The sequence below is a fragment of the Mauremys reevesii genome, linkage group 17 (genome assembly GCF_016161935.1).
Source record: "Mauremys reevesii isolate NIE-2019 linkage group 17, ASM1616193v1, whole genome shotgun sequence".
Classification (NCBI taxonomy): Eukaryota; Metazoa; Chordata; order Testudines; family Geoemydidae; genus Mauremys; species Mauremys reevesii.
Window position 1 is genome coordinate 19,933,051 of NC_052639.1, and position 5,866 is coordinate 19,938,916.

Genomic DNA, 5,866 nt, shown 5'->3' on the forward strand with positions numbered 1-5,866 from the left:
GGGTGAGGTGTCACAGATCCTATCTCTCTCATAGCACCCACTGACAAATGCTGGCATGCATCCAAACAAGTGGATCTTTCCTTTTCCAGCTTTTGAAAACATTTAGGGCAATACCAACTCATTAGTTGTTTATCCTTAATTAAGTCAGGGACTTCTCCTAATTTTAAGGATCGTAATGCATCAGTAATTGTGCTTACAACATATTCCATATGCAGAACATATAATTTCTTTCCCCAAATGCTGATCTCTTTTCTGATCATTGTTTAAAGCAATCAACTTTAAAAGCAATTAACACATCTTTTTCCAACCACTAGAGGGTAGTTACTTCTACTAATTGATATTCAAAAATAACATCCTCCCCCCGAATTCCCTTAACCTGTTGAATCGGGTTGTTGACCAGTTCTGGATTAAGTATAATAGTCCGTTCCTTCTTTGTTGGTATGTTCTGTTGCTTGGGCTCAGACAACTGAGTGTGATCCGGTCGTCTGGTTTCCTGGGGTTGCAATAGTTCGGTTTCAGACTTAATATTTTGGCATAGTCCTACCCTTAGAGCAACAATAAGGGTGTAATAAGTCAAAAATGTCAATGTCAATTTCATGGTTGCAAACTGCTGGGCTCCAGTTGTTGCGATTTCGTCTGATCACTTAAGTCCTGAGGAGGAAGTTGCTCCTGCGACCTGGACGATCGATACAGCTTTAATTGGTTAGCATGATAAATCTTGTCTCTATTATGCTTTCCTCCTGTTACTCTGATCTTATATACTGCTGAACTGAGTTTATCAATGATTTGGAAAGGTCCAATCCATCGATTACACAACCCATGTTCTGGTGACTTATATGACAATAACATTACTTGATCTCCTACCTCCCAAGTATTCTCTCTCTGGTTTTTGTCAAAGTAAGCCTTTGCCTTACGTCTGGATTTTCCCAATTTAGCAGCCACCTGCAAGTGAATGTGATTTAAATGTTTTTGCAGATTTTGCAGGTAGGTATCCATTTTTATTCCCTCTAATTGAGTGCCACTAGCTTGCCAAATTAAATGTTCTGGTAATCTCATTGTTCGGCCTGTCATCACTTCAAAAGGTGTTTTATCAGTAGATGCAGCCGGTGTCGCCCTCAATGCCATTAAAATTAAAGGCATGAGGGTGTCCCAGTTACGTCCATTGGCATCAACCAGTTTCCTCAACATCACTTTTATAGTCCGATTGGTTCGTTCCACCATCCCAGATGACTGTGGTCTGTATGGGATGTGTAGTCTCTGCGGGACTCCCATCAATTTAAGACAATCCCTAAAGAACTGTCCTGTAAAATGTGATCCCTGGTCTGATTCTACCTTTGCAGGGATCCCCCAGCGAGAGAAGACTTGTTCTACCAAAACCTTGGCAGTGGCTTTTGCAGTATTGGCTTTAAGAGGAAATGCCTCTATCCACTTTGAGAAAGGATCGATAATCACCAACAAATATTGGTTACCTCTTTGGGTCCTTGGCAAAGGACCTACAAAGTCAATCTGCAAAGCCATCCACGGACCTTCATACACCTGGTATCTTAGTGGCGCATTTCTTTTGGATGGAGTAGGATTAGCTTGGGCACATGCCAGACAATTTTCACAATATTGTTGCACATCCATCCTAAGAAGTGGCCACCACCCTACAGATGCAAGACGTTGGACAGTTTTGTCCACTCCCTGATGTCCTCCTGTAGGAGTGTCATGGACCATGTACATCATTTCCCTTCGTAGGTGAGCTGGAACTACCCACACAGGGAAAGGACCTCCTATATACATGAGAACTCCATCTACGACTTGTAACTGCTGTTCATGTCGTTTGTACAAAGGGTCTATTGTTAGTGATCCCCCTTTGTCTATTTTGGAAAGCTCTAGAATTACTTTTAGTATGTCCTTATCCAATTTTTGCATGTCTTTTAGATCTGGTATATTGGGTTTTACCAATTTAGTTGCAGCTATAGGACATTTAGGATTAGGGGTAATAACAGAATACTCCTGATCCTTACTTTCCCAAAATTCTCCTGATCGGGCTCCTTCACGGGCCAATTTATCAGCTTTCTCATTTTCCATAGCATAAGGGTCTAATTTCCAGTGAGCTTTTACTTTTTTTATTTTAATTGGCCGCTCTGAAACCGTAACTATTACTGTTAACCAATGGATGTATCTCATCAGTGATGCATACCTAATAGGTGTGCCATCAGAAGATGTAAAACCATTTGTTTCCCAATATGGTAGGAACTCTGTGAGAGAATTGCATACCCATGCAGAGTCTGAAAACAGACAGATATCTTGGTATGTGGTGGTGATGGAGAACTGCACACAGTACTCCAACACACAAGCCACTGCAGCTAATTCTGCATATTGAGCCGAATGTGGAGTGCATGAATATGCCTTTTCCCAAGGCTCTCCTTTCCCCTCAGGGGGAACTGCATAGATTCCAAACCCAGTATAGGGTTTGCCTTGATGGTAATAACTAGAACCATCAACAAAGAATTTATACCTATTAATAGGATCTGTCTCCTGGATTAAAGGTTGAAAGAGCTTTTGTTTTTCCTCCCCCCTTAGATCCAATTGATCAAAGTTGGGACACTTGTGTGGCTCTCCCTGATACAATAGAGCTGTTGGTAACAAGGATGGTGTCCTAATAGGTTTGACTGCAATATCTTTTCCTTGCAGTAATAATGCCCAGTGAGCAAGGCGAGCATTTGAAACTTGCCCATCTTTTACCCTATTGGACAGTAAAAACTGAAGAGGAGTGCGATGAGTGTAATATGATCGGGCTGAGGCCAATTAGAAAAGAAAAGTGTTGTATGGCCCAACTGGTTGCCAATAGATACTTTTCACAATTGTCATATTTGAGTTCAATTGATGACATCAAACGTGAGGCATAGGCCACAGGTCTGATTTTCCCATGCCTTTCTTGTGAGGCCACAGCCGCCAACGCATTAACACTCACCGCTACCTCCAGATGATAGGGTATTTCAGGATTTGGTGTGATCAACACCGGAGCCTTGATAATGGCCTGTTTTAGTTGGGATACTGCCTCCGTGTGTTGCTCAGACCATTCCCACTGTACACCTTTCTTTAGAAGTTGGTACAAAGGACCTGCAATAGAAGCAAAATTAGGGATGAAATCCCTGTGGTACCCAGTTAAACCTAGGAAAGCTCTTAAAGCCGTAGGTTCCTGTGGTAAAGGCAATGTTTGGATTGCATACACCTTCTGTTGCGCTGGGGTTCTACCCCATTTTGTCAGGGTGAGGCCCAAGAAAGAGACACAATTAGCCATTAGCTGAGCCTTGGCTGGATTGCACTTTAATCCTGCTTCTTTTAGAATTTGCAGGAGCTCGTCAAGTCTTTCTAAATGCTCCTCTTTCGTCTGTGTTGCTAAACACAGATCATCTACATATTGAAATAGAACATTTGGTTTAGAAAATGGTGACAGTATCCGTCTCATTTGTGCATGGAATAAAGCTGGAGAGTTTTTATATTCTTGGGGCAAATGTGTCCAAGACTATTGCACTTCCTGAAAACTAAATGCAAAACGGTACTGTGAAATGTGTGCCAATGGTAATGTCCAAAAGCTGTTACTGATATCTAATACAGTAAACCATACAGCCTCTGGATCAAAGGATTTGATTAGATCTGGCATTTTGGCCACTGTGGGGGCACAAGTTGGTGTGACCTGGTTTAGGCGTCTGTAATCTATTGTGAGACGCCACGAACCATCCGGTTTCTTAACAGGCCAAATAGGTGAATTTGCAGTGGAAGTACATTTTCGTAGTACTCCCTGTGTCAACAAGGATTTAATAGTTTTTTCTATGTATGGATTTGCTTGTTCTGGGTAAGGATACTGTTTTTGGGCTGAAATTTCTCCTTCTTCCACAACAATAGTGACAGCCATGCATCCACAGTCATGTTTGTGTTTAGCAAAGGCATCTGCATGTTTGTACAGTAATGCCTGTAACTCAGGTTGGTCTGCATGTTTAGCCACTATTTTGTCCAAATTATACCCTTCAGGTTCAAAGTCCTCCACTGGAGATACCATGCCACACTCAGGTATGACTACTGGAGAGTCATCCTTTTCCTGTTCTACTGAAAGACACAATAATTGGTTACACAAATCAAGAACACATCCCTGTTTGTATAAGAAATCAGTTCCCAATAAGGAATTCTTTGGGTCTGCTAACTTCATTAATGCAAAAGTATGATTCTTTCTTAGATGACCTATCTGTACTTCAAGGGGTGTAGAAAGTGTGGTAGTAACCTGATTACTTGCAAAGGTTGCAAGTGTCTTGGTACATCCTGATGATAGAGGAGAGGATCTAGGATCCTCGACATGGAGAATACTGATTGCTGCTCCAGTATCTATAATGAGATTCCTGTCTAGTCCCTCTATCACTGCAGATATTGTGGGTCTTCCACTTGTATCTCTGCCTAACGGGGTTATGACTACACTCGGGGTTGTTTGTAGTCATGCAGCATATGCTGTCAGATAATCAAGGGGTTCCTCCTCTATCTCCTCAGAGGCAGCCAATTCTGGAGGAGTGGCTGTCCACTGGGGAAAAGGGGATGGATCGACGGAGGCCACTGGACGGTTCAAGGTTGCTGAGCCTTGGCCTTCCATCATCATCAGCTCATTCACACGGGCATGAAGTTCTCGGATAGCCCGTCGTTGAGCCTCAAGCGTCTGTTGCACTGTTTTAAATATTTTCACAACTGAGTCCTCAGTTTTGTGCAAAGGCGGTGATTTGGGTCTCTGCAGACGTGAACTGTTCTGTGCAGCATCTGAAAAGAAAGGAACACGATCCCGGGCTCCTGCATAGGATCCAAACGCATAACCCTGTCGAGGGGCCTGGCCACTCGAAGGTCCAGGGTTATTACGTGGGTTAGGGTCATTTTGCCAACGTTGATACTTAGGGAATTTAGGAACTCCTCGTCCTAATCCTGGCTGAGGTTGAGGTCCCTCAATCCTCACCGTAGGATTAGTTTGTGGTTCCTGAAGTACTGCAACCGGGGCTCCACGCCGACCTAATTTAGAGCCTCCCTGTGCATGTGCTTTAGCCAATAAGGCTAATGTTCTTTTTAAAGAAATATCATCAGTGATATGCATATTAACCATTTCTCTTAACTGAGGAAGAGAATTATTAACTAACAGACTGATATATGGCAGTTCATCTGTTTCCTCTTTGATATGACTCCGCCAAGCTGCACTCAACCGCAAATGAAACTGATGTGGAGTTTCATTAGGTTTCTGCTTTAAGTTAGACAGAATTGCTACTCCAGCTTGCCCTGGGTGCTGATTATGTTCCAATAGGGCTACTGTCTCTTGAAAACTTTTCTCTCCTACCCTAAACTTAAGTGGCAAAGTACTCCACAATGCTCGATTCACTGTGAGTTGTAAGATTTTAACCCAATCTTCCCTTGGTAAGCCAAACACTTTTGCTGTCTCCTGCACACGTTGTGCATGCATAGCAACTGAAGAATCCTCCATCATTCCTACTTGCTTAGCTACCAGGTCTAAGGTTTTAATATCTGTAACAACTGCTACAGGACAATCAGAATTGGAACCTGCAATTCCTTCTTCTGGATCTGAATCTGAGCTTTCATCTGAGCTTTCATCTGAGCTTAAATCTACAATTTCTATTCCTTGCCTCCTTCTACCTGGATTCACATTTTCCTCATCTGAACCATCAAAACTTTCCACTGGAGAGAATCCTGGGTATCTAGGATAATTTTCCATGAAATGTCTATGGGTTACATTCAAAGTGTCTCCACACTGACGCAGGACATCCCTTAGTCCACTAAAGTCTGGCGTGGTAGGGCGTTCTACCGATACACTAGGTGATACCAGCATATACCACGG

The 5,866-nt window shown here is 42.7% G+C and overlaps 1 long non-coding RNA gene across 1 annotated transcript; it reads right to left on the reverse strand.

The window, feature by feature from the left end:
• Nucleotides 1–233: 233 nt before the first annotated feature.
• LOC120384997 lies at nt 234–3,481 on the reverse strand. Its single transcript, XR_005589193.1, has 2 exons — nt 2,960–3,481; nt 234–676 (listed from the first exon to the last, which is right to left on the reverse strand). It is a non-coding gene; the product is annotated as an uncharacterized LOC120384997 (long non-coding RNA).
• Nucleotides 3,482–5,866: the final 2,385 nt, after the last annotated feature.